Here is a 19,524-nt window from a genome sequence, read left to right on the forward strand (position 1 = left end):
AGTTTCCCCACCTGACTACAGATAATCTCATGCAGAGAGTATTCTACAAGGACTTGAGTGTCACTGCACTGGAGCTGGTGAAGTGGATTAGAGGGGTGGAGAAGGCAGGATTGTTGAACCTACTCTGGGTGTTGCATTACAACCATGGTCCCATAAATTTGATCGTGTTCAAATAATTGTTGTGTCTGGTGCACAACGGGTGCCTGTGGTTGGGAGAGCCAATACCCATCACTGATATGCTGATCCATAGGATCACATTGTTGCCACATTTAGGGTTGAATCCAGCGAAGGCATTTGGCGGAAAGGTGGGCGAGCGCAACCTCGCCGAGAGGATGAAGGAAAAGTTTAAGGTTGTCAAGAAATCACGTGGATACTCAACTTCAAGCATAACTGACCCCGCAGTCAAGGTAGCCACCCAGATCTTGGCTAGGAAGATAATGAGGAAGTGTTGCACAGACAAGGTGTCGACACTGGTGGTTTTGTTAATGTCCCAATGCACGGAAGGCCTATAATTCAATTGAGTGCACTACCCCTGCAACGAGTTCCTCAGGAACTATAGATAATGACATGACCATAGCAAGACGTTCCACTACTCTTGGTTGTGGTTATCGATTGTGTTGGTCACATGGGAATTACTAGAGGATAGCTAGTTTCGTCCAATCGCATTAGATTTACCAGAAGAAACTAAGTTCACTTCGCTATGGGCTACAAAGGACATCAAGTGGGTTAAAGAAAGAAAGATCTTTTGGGTACTAATGGAAGCAAGCATCCACACCACAGTCAACACAAGCCACGGCTGTCACCAATTGTCTTTGAGTAGTTGTCGAAATACGTGGAGTTCAAAGCGGACTTCCACTGTAACTCCATCTGGGCATGGAAGGACCTAGTACAAAAGTGGTATGACCTCCCATACCTTGCAACAGACGATGCTATATCAGCAGTCCTCAATCATTAGCTAGAAGAGTGGTACATAGCATCAAATTTTTCGATCGAGTCTAGTAAGTCCATGGGCAAGCAGAAGAAGGAAGAGGCTCGGTCAAAAAATCAGTAGTTGGCTAAAAGGAGAAAGAAGGAGATTACAGAGAAGGCACGTGCAGAAGTGGAGCACGCTGCCAAGGAACAGGAGAAAGAACAAGATTCTGATAGAAGTAAAAAAAATCCCGTCACCATAGACAGAAGAAGAAGAAATATCATAGAAGGGTGGTGCAGACCTAGAAATCACTCCCTTCTGGGTGAAGCGGAACAGGGAGCAAGAGAAGGAAGGTCCGCGGAAAAATTCCAAGGCCACCAAGTCGTCACTAGACCCGATCACCTTGACAGAGGGTGACTTGGACAACATTGGGTATAAACATTGAAAATAGCAACAAGAAATGCTAAAAATAGCTCTGCTATAAATAGCAGTTCAACCAATGTTGAACATAGCTATAAGGAATGAAAAATGGAAGTGCTAAAAATAGAATTCTATAAATATCATTTTGAGATACCTTCCTATTTTAGTCAGTCCCTAAACTAAAATAGTGAAGTAAAATTCCAATTTGATCTTAGCAGCTGTTTGTAAAATAATTAATTAATTCATATTGAGTTAATTAGTTAAGGAAAATCAAACATGAAGTCTATGTGGGGACATGCAATAGTTTCTCCATTAATTGAGGAATCTATCCATCAGTTAAAGAGATAAGGATGAGTTGTAATATTGAGTCGTAATTAGTTGGCTTAGTTAACTGAGTCAAGTCCAGTTAGATTAATTCAAACAGTTTGCTGAATTAATGTAAGTTCAGTTAGTTAATGCTTGCATGCATGTAACTACTGCACTTCAGATAACTGAGTATTCTCTCATAAATAACTCATGCATGTCAATTCAGAGAGATACCTAGTTGAGATCAGATGGAGGGGCAATGTACTATCAATTGCTAGAATACTCCATTGTGAATATTCCTTGCATGCAGAAGGAATTCTTTCCTTGAGGATTGCGCAGTTACTTCTTTAGGTTTTGTGAGTGTGATGAGACCAATTCACACATGTGGCTTCACTGGACCCTAAGAAAAACTGCACAAGGAAATAGGAGGCTTGGAGGACTTGAGGAGGACATATATTATGTCTATTCAGTCTGTGAGCTATATTGTTTGATTGTAGAGAGAGCAGGATAGCTTGAGAGCTGATTCTTTTTGTAACTTGAACAAGATTTCCACTTGTATGATAATACAGAGATTGGGGTTTTAGGCTGAGGTTTTCCCTGGCTTATTTATTCTGTGTTATGTGTGATTGATTTCTCATTCTCAGTTATATGTGTTCTCTTGATCTTGCTCAATTTGATTAAGCTTCCGCAAAGTGTTGTAGAAGTAGATCTTGTATTGTGTTTTAGTATATTGCATAATCTATTGATCTGGAGTGGGAATTTCTACATGGTATCAGGGCAAAGGTAATCAAGGTGAAGAACAATATAAAAGGAGAAGTTCAAAGTTTGTGGTTTCTGAATATAGAAATCAAGTTCTTATCACATCTCAATTTCACCAATGGCGTTCAACGGTTTAAGTCTCGAGTATGCCTTTGATGGCAACTCGAATTATATAGCTTGGAAGGATCACATGGAGGCAGTATTAGAGGATAATGGTCTAAAGGACTTTATTGATAAAGAAGTCCCCAAGCCAACTGATGCTACTCAACCGGCGGAATGGAAGAAATGTGTGGCTAGAGCAAGGATAATCCTCCTAGAGGGAGTTCGAGACCACATTGTCTCGAGCCTCCATGGGAAGGAGACACCATTTTCGATGTGGAAAACATTGAAAGATTTATACCAAAACAATAGCGATCAGAGGAAGTTGGCACTGAAAGACAAGCTTCATAAGATCAAGTGTGGAAAGGGCGACACGATCTATACATATCTAAATAAGCTCACCACTTGCAAGGATGAGCTTGGAAGTGTAGGGATCATGACTGCTGATGATGACATGGTGAGTCTTGCACTCCTTAATCTTCCTAAGATCTGGCATAGCTACCAAGACTCGGTTAATGGAAGAGAAAAATTGTCTGATTGGGAACAACTTTGGTCGGATCTGATGCAGGAGGAAATCAGAAGAAGCACCAGAGATGGATCCTCATCAAAGAAGATGATGAGGAAAATCTAGCCTTAGTGAGTAAGGCGAGGAAGGGGAAAGGGAAGGTGTCCCAATCCAAATCCAGTTCTTCCCATGGTGGGAAGAAGATTGACAAATCAAAAGTGCGATGATTTCATTTTCATGAAGTGGGCCATTATGCTACAAATTGTCCACAGAAGAAATCCAAGAAGGGTTCCTCGAAGGAATCTGATGGTGAGGGACTGGCCTCATAGTTTGAGTTGGATTTCTCACTTATCGCATGCATGTTTTCATCCATGGTAGGATGTGTGTGGTACCTGGACAGTGGAGCTTCATTCCACATGTTAGGTGACAAGAATCTTTTCAGTACCTTGGAGGAGAAGGATCTCCAAATGCGGATTGAGATGGGCAATGATGGAAAGTATCATGTTTCAGGTGAAGGTACAGTTGTGGTTCAGAGGGAGCATGGAGCTACCCTCACCTTGACTGATGTAAAGTATGTACCAGGTCTAAAGAAGAATCTTATGTCTGTCGCTATGCTAGAAGATAAAGGCTATGATGTAGTCTTTAGTAAAGGAAAGGTATTCCTGAGGCATATCATTACTGGACAGACAAAGTGAATAGGGATTCGAGTTAAGAATCTCTACAAGCAGGAGGTGGACGACTGTGTTGCTTTGATTTTCAAAGCTGGGATGGTGCAGATCCAAGATGTTGGCAAGCTATGGCATACAAGACCGGGCCACTTGCACCATGGAGCCCTGAAGATCATGCAGCAGATTTCTACCGAATTACCCAAGGGAAAACTTGAGTAGACGAGTACATGAAAAGGTTGTACCTTGGGTAAGTATGCAAAATCTTCCTTCCTGTATCGAGACAGTATAGCTAGAGCAATCTTGGAGTGAGTTCACTCAGATGTTTGTGGACCTTTCCCTACAGCCTCCGCCACTAAACAAAGGTACTATGTTATTTTTATTGATGATTTTTCTCGTAGATGTTGGATCTACTTTATGCAAAAGAAGGATCAGACGTTCTTGAGGTTTTGTGAGTTTAAAGCCTTGGTAGAGAAAGAATCTGGAAAGAAAATAATAGCCTTACGTAGCGACAATGGTGGAGAGTATGTCTCCCAATAGTTTAAAGACTTTTGCACTACAGAAGGAATTAAACAGGAACTAACAACACCCCATAACCCACAGCGGAATGGGGTGTCCAAAATGAAGAACAGATCGATTGTGGGAGGAACTCGAGTGATGCTGCATGACCAAAGCCTACCTTTGCATTTTTGGGTTGAGGCATGCAATACAGCAGTATACTTGCATAACAGAAGCCCGCACCGTATACTGGGGATGAAAACACCTATGGAGGCCTATCCTAGGAAGCGACCTGATGTAAGTCACTTCTGAATATTTGGATCATCAGTTTACTATCATGTGACCAAAGATGCCAGGAAGAAGCTAGACCCAACAGCTGAGTTGGGAATACTTGTGGGGTACACGGATACACCCCACAACTATCGGGTGTACCTACCTTCCACTCAGAGGACTGTAGTACGCAGGGATCTAAAGTTAGATGAGCAGAATGACATGAAAGTGTGACTTGAGAAGGAGCTCAAGTTGCATACAGAGGAGGAACTTTCAGTTCCTAAGGAGGAGGAGCTTCAGATTGATGTGGAGTAGCCACATGCAGAGGATCCAGGAGTGGCTACATACACTCATGCTGAGACTTCCAGAGATGGGTGGAAATGCTTAAGGGAAGCTGACAGGTTGATGTTGGATGCGCAGGAGAATGTGGGATAGCCATCTTCTCAACGTAGATAGAGGAGGTCACTTGAGAGGTACACTGGGTACATGGCCCTAGTTGGGGAGTGTGTAGATACCAGACCTTCTTCATTCGAGGAGGCAGTGCAACAACCAATCTGGGTTGATGCAATGGTAGAGGAGTATGACTCTATCATTTGTAACAGTGTGTGGGATGTTGTCCCAAGGCCTCAGGGCATGTCAGTGGTGAGTTCCAGATGACATTACAAGGTAAAGCAGGTAACTGATGGCAGTGTTGAGAAACATAAGGCAAGGTTTGTTGCCTGGGGTTTCTCACAGGTAGAGGGGATCGACTACGATGAGACTTTCTCTCCCGTAGTAAGGTACTCATTGATTAGATCAATGTTGGCACTATCAGCTCAGATAGGGTGGAAGATCCACCAGATGGATGTGAAGACAACATTCCTCAATGGGAAGATTGAGGAGGAGATGTACATTGAGTAGCCAAAGGGTTTTGAGACCTTTGATCGTGAGTCGCATGTGTGCAGACTCAAGAGGGTTTTGTATGGGTTGAAGCAAGCACCCCATGCATGGTACACCAGGATCGATAGCTATTTCACTGGTTTGGGCTAAACCAAGAGTGAAGTAGCTGCAAACCTTTACCACATCATGGTAGAAGGTAAACCATTGATCATTGTTCTTTATGTCGATGTTCTAATTTTGAAAGGTGATGATCAGCTGATATAGTCTTGCAAGGAGGACCTTGCAAGAGAGTTCAAGATGAAGGACATGGGCCTTATGCACTACTTTCTAGGCATGCAAGTGTGGCAAAAAGATGGGGAAGTATTTGTGTCTCAAGGAAAGTATGCTAATGAGATACTCAGGCGCTTTCACATGGAGAAGTGTAAGCCCATGCAAACTCCTCTAGCTGGGAACTGGAGGAAGGAGGATGCTACATCAGGTGAGGTAGTAGCTGCTACTATTTATCGGCAGCTGGTGGGTTCACTTATGTATCTGGTGAACACATGACCTAACATATGCTTTACGGTGAACCAGCTGAGTCAAGATATGGTTCAGCCTACCAAGATATTTTGGAAGGCAGCGAAGCATGTGCTGAGATACCTTAGAGGAACATCTTAGTTCAGATTGTGGTATAGACGGACAGAGGGAGTGAAGCTTCAGGGCTTCATAGATGAGGATTGGGCAGGGAGTCCATCAGACCGGAAGAGCACATCAGGAGGAATCTTCAACCTTGGTTCAGTTGTAGTTTCCTGGTACAGCAGGAAACAAATATCATTTGCACTTATCTCAACAAAGGCTAAATACATGGCTGCTAGTCAAGTTGCATGTGAGGCAATTTGGATGCGGAAGATTCTAGTGGGATTGTTTGGTCAGAGGATGGATCCTACAGTGATCTATTGCGATAACTAGAGTTGTATCAAAGTCTCTGAGAATCCAATTTTTAATGACAGGTGTTAGTGTCAGTCCCTTCACACTACCATCAGTGATCAAAATTCACTCTTTTGCATTTATATTAGGAGTCCCATTCTCAATGAGTTGCATTCCATTAGGTCATGGATCAACTGATGGTAGGCACATTTCAGTTTTTCCCTCATGACACTTATCTGATGACCTCTTGTCATGTGTGATTCAGTCAATGGTTTAGGTCTAGGTTCATTTTCAGTTTATTTCATTAAATAGGCCTTAGGTCTTAGGGTTATAGTTTCATTAGGTATTAGGGTTTCACCATGTCAAATTTTCAGTAACCATTGACTAATAATGGTCAGCAGACACTTGAGGATGACAATAATTATCAGGAAAGTTTTAATATCATAATTTGTAAACTTAATAAGTTTTTCACCTCAAACTAGTTTGAGGTGAAAACAAAGCATTGGTATTTATTTGTAAATTTCATGTAATTTTATCATTTCTCATATGTAATTAATGGTCTCATGCTACTCCTAGTCACCTGCTAATATTTCCAAATACATGCCACTGCAAAAATTCAAAGAAAACAAGCATCAGTTCACCTATTTCATGCAAAAAGCAAGCATCCAAAAAACAGAGTATTTGAAAAAATCTAAAAGACATTATAAAGTGGGTTTTGAAAAATGAAAAATCAAAAGTGCCGAAGTCATATAAAGGTCATTTCACACTCAAGTTATTTCATTGTTTGAATTGAGTTTCATGAGCAAAAACGTGATTTTAAGGTGTTATTAAGCAAAGGGAGGTAAATTGTTGTGTTTTTGGAGAAAATTGCCTAGCGCTACACACCAAAACCCGGCGCTACGCATAGGAGCGGTGCCACACACCTAGGTTCTCTCTGCTGTGTTATTTTGAACTGGCTCTATGCACCAAAGCAGCACTATACACCTGGCAGTTGGGCTACAAACATTTGCAAATTTCATCAAATCGCCTCAAAACTCCCAAATTCCTCCATTGCAAGTAAGTAACATCACTATTCTTGCTAAAAAGAATTGTTGCATCAGTTTTGGGTTGTGTTGTCTCTCAAAAACATCAAACCCTAATTGTCACTAAATTATGTCATATATTGTAAAAACACACTCATTACTACTGTCCTATATCATTCTTCAATGTTTCCCTAAACCCTATCCTCCCATCCATAATTCTCTAGATATCATTCCCTAAACTTTTCCCTAATTCCCAAACCCTATACCCATACATATACCCCAAACCCTACTCCCAAACCCTACACTATTTACTAACCCTACTGACCCCATACATCCCTTTCCCACTCTTGTTCACCCTCATATATTTTCCTATTCAAATCTCTTCATACTCATCTCTCCTTCATTCACCAATTCACCACTCTTCCTCCACCACTCTTCATTCACCTCAAAGTGAAACAGCTGTACAACAATGGAGAGGGACAGTGAGTATGAAATGGAGGAAGAAACCCATAGTGACAGTTCCAGGGAGAGAGACACACAGGATAGAAGGCCTCATAAGGGAGGAAAACATATCAGAGAGGAGCCCACCAGTTTGAGGGAACTGCAAGCTTGCCCATTTGCTCTTTCCTGTTTCAAACATCAGTCATGTTTCAGTTTCTGTGAAACAGTGGAAAGGTTTAAATCCCATCATGAATTAGCAAGGTTGTTTGTGACACATTTGGATAACAATGAGGTACACCTTGCTGGAGTCACATTCACTTTGTCACCAACTGTCATTTCAGAGGCTACAGGTATTCCAAATGTGGGTGAAAAGTGGAACAAAGGTCAGTACATTGACAGGGAGTACTATGAGCCTTACATTAAGGCTACATATCATAACGAACTCAGTAGAGTATTCCCCTTTAAATTCTTGGAGGATAGGTTTGCTCCATTGATGAAGATCATCGTCAAGTACTTTACTTGTGAAGGTAGGTTCTCCCAACTATATGCCTACCACATTAGACTGTTGATGCATTTCACTAGGGTGAGAATGATGAATATCCCCTACTTCATATTCAGAAACATTGAGAAAATGGAACTCATTGTAAAAAAGAAATCATACGCCCAACAGTTAACTAGCATCTACCACTTCTCTTTGATTAAAATCATTGTTTTACATCAACTGAACCTTCTTAACATACCATGGGAAACTTTCATTTCTCATGAAATGTTCAAAGGCCCTCAAGTATTTTCATCAGTGCCTCATGAAGAAGGTGGACCTTCAGGACATGACAACATCCAAGAGACTAAAACTGTTGGAGTGCCAGTATTTGTAACATATGAGAGGGGCACTAGGAAACTTTTTGCAGCTGCCAGGTCAGTATTATCTCCACAAGGAGTGGAAGGGGTCTCGCCTTCATCTTCAAGCCACAGGAAAATACTATCTCCACAAGGAGTGGAAGGGGATTTGCCTTCTTCTTCAGCTAAACAGGTACATGTTGGACTCTCTTGGAAGCTCTGGGCTACATTGTACATCTTTACAGTAGTTTGGCAAGGAAATAAACTAGGATTTCCAGCTATTTTTGTGGGTTACTTGTGGTAAAGTGTTCTTGCATAGTTCTTCTTCTGTAATTAGTTTTTCTCATGTGTTATGTGTGCCACAATCTAATTCATTCTTCTAGCTAAATGATATCAAGATAGATAGGTAGAATACATTGGTTATAGTGCTCTGCCTTGGGAAACCATTTAGCTTTTGATGTTTTCTATAGTTTGAATAAGATACATGATCTTTGCATGCCCTCCTCGGCTCCTCACCAGTCTTAATCCTACCACCTCACTCAATTTCAAGTGCCAAAATACCTACCTACCTCGCCCCATAGAACACCCTACATTCCTGACTTGATTTCTCGGACCCAAAGCTACTTGCTCCATTTGTTCCAACAACAAAACCAACAAAATCAACCAAAAAAACCTAGAGCTACTATGCCTAGCCTAAAATCCATATTTGTAGTCATCTCGACAGAGATTGATAAGGACAGAACCCTCTCCCGACCTGGTAGGGGTAGCTACCAAGTTAAGCGTGGTTTGTGGTTACCCTAGAATTGCTTCAATTCAGCCCAAGGTCAATCTAGGCTCTAACATAGTGGCGACCATACTAGGGATGTAGTTTTATGTTCCTCGGTAAAAAGTATCATGTTTAGGTCTGATTGTTGATGGTGGACAACGATCAGACACCAGAAGGCTGAAATCATTCACCTGGCGACTCTAAATCAGTTTTGAGATCAGATCGAAGGACTCCACTAGAGGATGAACCTGACCAGCAGAAACATGAAAGGACAATATGGAAAGATAAGGTATTCAAGTTGGAATTTCATCCAAGACATTATGTTCTTTGTTATAAATTATTTCTTCTCTTTTCGTGAGAATGTCAAGAAGGCTTTACGAAGTATACTATATTCGAGGAAAGATCCTAGACCTGCATTTGATTCTTTCCCTTTGAAGATTGTGAATACAAAATGTTCGCATGCCTTGGATCTTGATCAAGACCCTTCTTCTTAATCTTGGGATGACCGTATTAAAAATGATGAGCCTAAAGAGACCAAGACTAATTCTACACCTTCTGTACATACCCCTATACCTTTTAAAATTCCAGATAGATATAAGCCTCTGATTTTACCTCCTATGTCCCATGCTTTCCTTAAAAATCATTACCTATATCTACCAAGATTTGATGGTGAATGTAACAACATCACTACTGAGAGACATGTATTTTGAGTCTTTTCTTGACCTTCTCGAAGTTGATGAAGAGGATGTCTGTATTAGGCTTTTTGCTCTTTATTTGCAAGGCATAGTTAAGAGTTGGTTCAAAACCTTGCCTGATGCGAGCATCTCAGATTTCCAGCAGTTCATCAAAGTGTTCCTCGACAAGTGGGTGGTTAGGCAGAACCCTTTGTTAAGTCCAAAAGAGTATAACCAGCTAAAAAGACAGCCAGGGGAGACAGTACAATAGTTTTCTACCAGGTTTAACCAAGTCTATTTTTCAATGCCGGTTAATATACGGCCTCCTCTTGGATCCACTCTCTTGCACTACCCGGAAGCCTTTGATCCAGAAATGGAGTTTTAGCTAAGAGAAACGAACCTTGAAACACTTCAAGAGATACAAAACAATGCAGTAGATGTAGAGGCTAATTTGCTGATCGGGAGGGCAAAGTTGAAGGAATAAGAGAGGAAGAACATAGATCCAAAGGAATCAACATCTTTAGAGTTAAAGCTAAACATTTTGGTAAATGCAGTGGAAGAGATGATGAAAACGATCACCACAAGGAATGAGTATGATGTTCAAGACCATGGCTCGCTGATTGAGGAAGAACAAGTGGTTGATCCAAAACTTTTACTTTCTTATCCCAGTTGTCATAGATATGATAATGATTGTTTTATAGATCGGCTTGCAGAAGAGATATTTGTTGATATGAAATGTATTCTTGATGATGTGTTTTATGCTGATGATTTGCCTCAATTTGATCAGTATGATGATGATTATGTTCTCCAAACAGAAGCTAATCTTGCAGACAAATCAGCAGCTGGTTTGTGGAAGGAGAAAGTTCACTTTCAGCTCGAATATAATGATCAGCCATTGCATATTAGCTATGGAAGTGAGGAGGAAAGTGTAAAAAATTTTGAAGTGAAGGATCTTTGCCTTTTTGTTTTACTTTGTTTTAGTTCATCAGAGACAAATTTCGTGCAATCAGAAATCAACCGTTGATAAGTTTTGATCTTAACCATCTAGAGGGCAATGCAATCCTTGTTCAAGACTTCCCATATCTAGATTTGCAGCCCCAGAATGCCATTGATTGTCAGGTTGTAGATGAAGACTTGGAAGCTGGAACATATGGTCAAATGATGCAAGATGATTCCATACCATTTTGTTTTGAATCATTTCAGTTTTTGAAGGGAAATTTGCATAATACATCTTCAATAAAGGATGAGCAGCCTGTAGAAAATCATGCAATCTCATTGGAATCAATAGAAAATGGGTTGCAATAGTCTTTTCAAGTTTTTCATGATCCAATAGCTGATGTGTTGGATGATGTCTGCAATCAAAGCCCTTCTCCATTAGCTAACTGTGAGCTTAAAACAAGTATTGATACAAACTTGATTCAGCAGCCGGTTTCTTTGCCATTATCAGCAGGAATCTCATCACAAAGCTCAAATGAAAGTTTTCATTCATGGAACGAGGAGAAGAAAAGTAATCCATTGGATGAGCTAAGCCCTAGGGCACATGAATTTCAAGATCCTTATGCAGTATTTTTGGAGTCGGATAGATAATCCATATTATTCAATGGATCTTTTTACAAGTTTTCATGGGAGTTTCCTTTCAGTAGTTCTCTCTTGTTTTTCATAAGAAAACACTTTTGGATAATTCAAATAGCAGCCAGAATGCTTACTTGGTTGCATTGGTTGTTTCATTTCACTTGATCAGGTGATGAATGAAACAGTTAGAGTAGGTTTTATTGAATAAGCTCCGATTCGAGCATCTTATCCAGTTTGTTAGTTGTGTTTTAGTATTGAGTCAGTTTCAAGTCAGTTTGTGTTTTTGAGTTATCAGTATTCAGTTATGTAATTTCAGCTTGAGTTTTTGACTCCATGCCCAATGGATAAGGCTACTTGGTCTACGGTTTTCTTGGCACCTCCAAGGAGCTACCATCCCCAATGGAGCCAATGTTAGTGTCAGTGTCTTCACACTGCCATCAGCAATCAAAATTCACTCTTTTCCATTCATATTAGGAGTCCCATTCTCAATGAGTTTCATTCCATTAGGTCATGGATCAACTGATGGTAGGCACATTTCTGTTTTTCCCTCATGACACTTATCTGTTGACCTCTTGCCATGTGTGATTCAGTCAATGGTTTAGGTCTAGGTTCATTTTCAATTTATTTCATTAAAGAGGCCTTAGGTCTTAGGGTTTCACCATGTCAAATTTTCAGTAACCATTGACTAATAATGGTCAGCAGACACTTGAGGATGACAATAATTATCAGGAAAGTTTTAATATCATAATTTGTAAACTTAATAAGTTTTTCACCTCAAACTAGTTTGAGGTGAAAACAGAGCATTGGTATTTATTTGTAAATCTCATGTTATTTTATCATTTCTCATATGTAATTAATGGTCTCATGCTGCTCCCGGTCACCTACTGATATTTCCAAATGCATGCCACTGCAAAAATTCAAAGAAAACAAGCATCAGTTCACATATTTCAAGCAAAAAGCAAGCATCCAAAAGACAGAGTATTTGAAAAAATCCAAAAGACATTATAAAGTAGGTTTTGAAAAATAAAAAATCAAAAGTGCCCAAGTCATATAAAGCTCATTTCACACTCAAGTTATTTCGTTGTTTGAATTGAGTTTCATGAGAAAAAACACGATTTTAATGTGTTATTGAGCAAAGGGAGGGAAATTTCTATGTTTTGGGAGAAAATTGCCTGGCGCTACGCACCAAAGCCCGGCGCTACGGATAGGAGCAGTCCTATGCACCTAGGTTTTCTCTGCTGTGTTATTTTGAACTGGCGCTATGCACCAAAGCAGTGCTACGCACCTGGCAGTTGGGCTACAAACAGTTTCAAATTTCATCAAATCACCTCAAAACTCCTAGATTCCTCCATTGCAAGTAAGTAACATCACTATTCTTGCTAAAAAGAATTGTTGCATCAGTTTTGGGTTGTGTTGTCTATCAAAAACATCAAACCCTAATTGTCACTAAATTATCTCATATATTGTAAAAACACACTCATTACTATTGTCCTATATCATCTTTTACTGTTTCCCTAAACCCTATCCTCCCATCCATAATTCCCTAGATATCATTCCCTAAACTTTTCCCTAATTCCCAAACCCTATATCCATACATATACCCCAAACCCTACTCCCAAACCCTACACTAATTACTAACCCTACTGACCCCATACATCTCTTTCCCACTCTTTTTCATACTCATATATTTCCTATTCAAATCTCTTCATACTCATCTCACCTTCATTCACCAATTCACCACTCTTCCTCCACCACTCTTCATTCACCTCAAAGAGAAACAGTTGTACAACAATGGAGAGGGACAATAAGTATGAAATGGAGGAAGAAACCCATAGTGACAGTTCCAGGGAGAGAGACACACAGGGTAGAAGGCCTCATAAGGGAGGAAAACATATCAGGGAGGAGCCCACCAGTTTGAGGGAACTGCAAGCCTGCCTATTTTCCCTTTCCTGTTTCAGACATCAATCATGTTTCAGTTTCTGTGAAATGGTGGAAAGGGTTAAATCCCATCATGAATTAGCAAGGTTGTTTGTGACACATTTGGATAACAATGAGGTACACCTTGCTGGAGTCACATTCACTTTGTCACCAGCTGTTATTTTAGAGGCTACAGGTATTCCAAATGTGGGTGAAAAGTGGAAAAAAGGTTAGTACATTGACAGGGAGTACTATGAGCCTTACATTAAGGCTAAATATCATAACAAACTTAGCAAAGTATTCCCCTTTAAATTCTTGGAGGATAGGTTTGCTCCATTGATGAAGATCATCATCAAGTACTTTACTTGTGAAGGTAGGTTCTCCTGACTGTATGCCTACCACATTAGATTGCTGATGCATTTCACTAGGGTGAGAATGATGAATATCCCCTACTTCATATTCAGAAACATTGAGAAAATGGCACTCATTGTAAAGAAGAAATCATACCCCCAGTAGTTAACCAACATCTACCACTTCTCTTTGATTAAAATCATTGTTTTACATTAGCTGAACCTTCTTAACATACCATGGGAAACTTTCATTTCTCATGAAATGTTCAAAGGCCCTCAAGTCTTTTCATCAGTGCCTCATGAAGAAGGTGGACCTTCAAGACATGATAAGGTCCAAGAGACTGAAACTGTTGGAGTGCCAGTATTTGTAACATATGAGAGGGGCACTAGGAAACTTTTTGCAGCTACCAGGCGAGTATTATCTCCACAAGGAGTGGAAGGGGTCTCGCCTTCATCTTCAGGCCATAGGGAAATGCTATCTCCACAAGGAGTGGAAGGAGCTTTGCCTTCTTCTTCAGCTAAATAGGTACAGGTTGGACTATCTTGGATGCTCTGAGCTACATTGTACATCTTTATAGCAGTTTGGCAAGGAAATAAACCAGGATTTGTAGCTATTTTTGTGGGATACTTATGGTAAAGTGTGTTTTCATAGTTTCTTCTTCTGTTATTAGTTTCTCACATGTGTTATGTGTGCCACAATCTAATTCATTCTTCTAACTAAATGATATCAAGATAGATAGGTAGAATACATTGGTTATAGTGCTCTGCCTTGGGAAACCATTTAGCTTTTGATGTTTTCTACAGTTTGAAGAGGATACATGATATCTACATGCCCTCCTCGGCTCCTCACCAATATTAATCCTACCATCTCACTCAATTTCAGGTTCCAAAACACCTACCTACCTCGCCCCATTAAACACTCTGCATTCCTGACTTGATTTCTTGGACCCAAAGCTGCCTGCTCCATTTGATAGAGCAACAAAACTAACAAAATCAACCAAAAAACCCTAGAGCTACTATACCTAGCCTAAAATCCATATTTGTAGTAATCTCGACTGAGATTGACAAGGAGAGAACCCTCTCCCCGCCTGGTAGGGCTAGCTACCAAGTTAAGTGTGGTTTGTGGTTACCCTAGAATTTCTTCAATTTATCCTAAGGTCAATCTAGGCTCTAACAATAGGTCGAAGCACATAGATATCCGGTATCACTATCTTCGAGACTGTGTGGTCAAGAGGATCATGTTGTTGCTATATGTTTCGACTGAGGAATAGGATGCAGATATTTTGACTAAGGCATTTTCAAAATGCAAGTTCGAGTTCCACAGAGACAGGATTGGGGTTATTAATAATCCCTTTCTTGTTGAGAGGAAGTGTTGAAAATAGCAACAAGAAATGCTAAAAATAGCACTGTTATAAATAGCAGTTCAACCAGTGTTGAACATAGCTATAAGGAATGAAAAATGGAAGTGCTAAAAATAGCATTCTATAAATACCATTTCAGGATACCTTCCTATTTTAGTCAATCCCTAAACTAAAACAATGAAGTAAAATCCGAATTTGATCTTAGCAGTTGTTTGTAAAATAATTAATTAATTCATCTTGAGTTAATTAGTTAAGGAAAATCAAACATGAAGTCTATGTGGGGACATGCAATAGTTTCTCCATTAATTAAGGAATTTATCCATCAATTAAAGAGATAAGGATGAGTTGCAATATTGAGTTGTAATTAGTTGGCTCAGTTAACTGAGTCAAGTCTAGTTAGATTAATTCAAATAGTTTGTTGAATTAATGTAAGTTCAGTTAGTTAATGCTTACATGCATGTAACTACTGCACTTCAGATAACTGAGTATTCTCTCGTAAATAACTCATGCATGTCAATTCAGACAGAGACCCAGTTGAGATCAAATGCAGGGGCAGTGTAATATCAGTTGCTAGAATATTCCATTGTGAATATTTCTTGTGTGCAGAAGGAATTCTTTCCTTGAGGATTGCGAAGTTACTTCTTCAGGTTTTGTGAGTGTGATCAGGCCAACTCACACATGTGGCTTCACTGGACCCAAAGAAAAACTGCGCACGGAAATAGGAGGCTTGGAGGGCTTGAGGAGGACATATAGTATGTCTATTCAGTCTGTGAACTGTATTGTTTAATTGCAGAGATAGAGGGATAGCTTGAGAGCTGATTCCTTTTATAACTTGAACAAGATTTCCACTTGTATGATAATACAGAGATTGGGGTTTTAAGCTGAGGCTTTCCCTGGATTATTTCTTCTGTGTTATGTGTGATTGATTTCTCATTCTCAGTTATATGTGTTCTCTTGATCTTGCTCAATTCGATTAAGCTTACACAAAGTGTTGTAGAAGTAGATATTGTATTGTGTTTTAGTATATTGCATAATCTGTTGATCTATAGTGGGAATTTCTACAATAAATTCAGGGATGCGACGGTGGAACTGCTACAGTAATTCAAGCAGTAGTAAAAGCAAGCCTTGGTTGCCATTGAGATGGGCTTACACGAGCTACAAATCCAAACTACTCAATTGCAGGCAGGTGTAGGGCAAAGTAGCGCGATGTCGACTAGTTTGGTGTTGGGAACTACTGGAGAAGCAAATATGGTTCGCTATTTGGACCCGCAGGCCATTGCGCTACCTAATGGAGCTCTACACGTGGAGACAGATGTTGACAAGGCTACACTAAGGAACATTGGTCTCAACTTGGTTGTGCTCCCAAGCGAATTCCTTCACACGCTGCAAGCAAGTGTGATCACAGAACTGAGGGCCCGAGAGCAGTGTGCGCTGAGCATGATTAGCGAGCAGAAGGTTAATAATGAACAATTTTTCGTTGAGAAAACAACAACGATAGACACCTGGAAGAAGGTCCAAGAGAAGAATGAGTGCACCGCAGCAGTGGTAGCAGAATCATGCAGAACCATTCCAGAACTGCACATCCTCGAAGAGGCACCTGTGGAGGCCAAGATTCAGAAGTTGGTTGTAGGTGTGCATGATGCACGCATAGATATGGCCAAGGTTCAACTTGAGTTGAACCTAAATATTACAGAGCTCGAGTTGAGGATACAACCTTCAACTCCACCAGAGTTCAAAAAATAGTGCGAGGTAGCTGTCAAGGATGCAGTCACTACAGTAGATGCTGTGGTGACGGAGTGCACTGTGCTCTTCGAGCCATCGCTCGAAGTACTCACGAGTTTGTTGGAAGATCCCAACCTATAGAGGTTAAATACTTAAGCCAGGGAATTATAGCAATGGTACGATTAGGCAAGAGTAACGGCACGCACCGTTACTATCATGCAGAGACTGGCCAAGCTACAACAGGTAAAGGAACTGAAAGAAAAGGTAGAAGCAGCTCAGTGAAGGTAGGTTGTACTCAAGGCCAGATTGGGGCCTTGGCTAGATGAGACCTATGTGCTCACCGCCACCATTGAAGGAACGTTTCTTGCCTACAGATAGTGCAATAGAAGATCTAGGCAGATAATGTAGGACCAACAATGGAGCAACTAATAGAGCAGGTCAAGCAGGCAGTGACGCAGTGTACCGGTAAAGTTGCAGTGGTGCAAGTAGAATTGGGAGGTCTTCGCAGAAAGATATCCACACCAACAGAGTAACTTGGGGGCGAGTCACCATATTTGTGTTGGGGGCCTATTGGAACAGGATCCCCTAGGGTCAATTTTGAGGTAAAAAGCCCAAGTTTTGGGGTAGAAAGCCCAAGTTTTTTATGTAAAGTGTAAAGTCTCTGCAATTTGTGGCTGTGGAGTGCGTAGATGTAAAGTGTCATAAAGGGTTTCCGCCCTTATTTTATGTAAAGTGTGTCGGCTTTAGAAGATCTACCCATGGTCTGCGGACCATGGGATTGTATAAAAAGGAAGAGTCTTAGAAGAGTCTAAGGTAGCCTAGTTCTATGAAGTTTTGATAGAAGATGAATGTAATGAGTCATTAGAGCTAAGGGCAAAGAGTCGTAGAGTACAAGAGAGGATTTGCAGCTATGTGCGCGGAGGCCTAGGGTAGAAGTCCGCAGCAGAGTGCACAGACCCCTGTAGTTGTGTGTGCAGTATAGCTAGAGTCTGTAAGAAGATCTGAAGCATTAATAAAGAAGATTACTCTGGAAATATCTGTGTTGATCTATCTTACTTCTATTATGAATGAATGCGATTACCTTATGATGAATATTGGGTTTTATGGTTTAATTCTATATTGATGCGTGAATCTGTATGTTTTACAATGTTAACTGAATGCAAGTAATAATATCTGTTTACGCGAAGAACATATTAATGCATGTTGAAGTTATCAGATACTTGATCCGATCTAGGTAAATGCAGGATTAGAATAGTTACAGAGGCGGGCAAGTAGTTGATTCACCTATTTAGGGTGCGCGAAGGACATTCATAGACCTTTGCGGAGGTCTAGAAGTCGAGTAAGAGAAGTATATAGATAAGCCCTAAAAGACTTATCGATCTGCGCGAAGGCAGAACTAGGGTAAAAATTGACATCACTACCATCTCTGGGTGTGGAAACTTGGTTCTAGCAACCCCCCATACTGCTTCGTGTGAGACTTCAGTTCACACTCAGTGGATTGATGCCAAAAGAGCTAGTAGTGTAGGGATTTTTTTGGCTAAACTAAAATTCAACTTGGGTCAGGGCCCACTAAGCCAACAAGAGGCGGGTTTAGCTGGTTAGGGAAATGGTGGAGACAGGATTTCCTAATTCAAAACATATTAGAAAATAATAATTTAAAACTTGTTTTAGAAAATAATAATAATTCAAAACATATTACTAACTTATACACTTTTCCAAACCCTCCCATATTTGTATATGAGTCTTAAAACCCTCCCATAATGCCAATGCATGTATCTACTATAACCATGTCAAATTTCAATGCATATAAGCACAAACTGAAAAAATTTCAATGTTGGCCCCTTTCACAAGTCAGTCTGTGTGGGGTCAATTAATTAAAGCATAATTTCAACTAATTGGTAAATATTAAGTGGTGGACTTATACTTAGGGGTTGGCCTTCGATGTGATGTCCCCATGGGCACCTAGGCACCCCGCCTTCATTGGCTCATCAATGACAACAAAATATTATAATTTGTTAGGACCATGTTGCATAATCAATCAAATATAAACCGACTTTTAACACCCAAACTTTACTTTAGTCAATTTTCTAAAAATCATTATAAGATCCCTTGATGGGAACTTTGTTCATGGGCAATCATGGGCTGACCTTATTTCTTTAAGTTTGTTTGACCCACCAATCCATTGCATGGATGCCCCTATTGGGCGGATGTCCCGGCGTGCCCAGCTCGCGATGTCATCCAGGGCACCAGGGCGCTTCGCCTTTATGTGGATGCGTCTAGGGCACGGGAATTCACCATGCTATGCAAATCATTCAACACAAATCATTAGTTCATCAATGACAACAAAATATATCATTTGTTAGTATGTCCATGTTGCATAGTCAATCAATTATAAACTAGATTTTAACGCATAAACAATAATTTTGTCAATTTTCTAAAAATCATTATGAGACACACTTGTGGGAACTCAATTCATGGGAATTCATGTCTTCCCAACCATTGTGTCACCTATTTCACCTGTCGGCCAACCTGCCCGATACATTTGCTTAAAGAACCATTAAAGTGAAATTTGGAAATTATGGTATAAACGTAAATAAGCTTCTCTTCATTTCAAGAATAATGTATTATCTACTTAATAAGGCCAA

This window comes from Pinus tabuliformis, chromosome 6, assembly GCF_031772625.1.
Source record: "Pinus tabuliformis cultivar Carrire ecotype Pingquan chromosome 6, CPIR1, whole genome shotgun sequence".
Lineage (NCBI taxonomy): Eukaryota > Viridiplantae > Streptophyta > Pinopsida > Pinales > Pinaceae > Pinus > Pinus tabuliformis.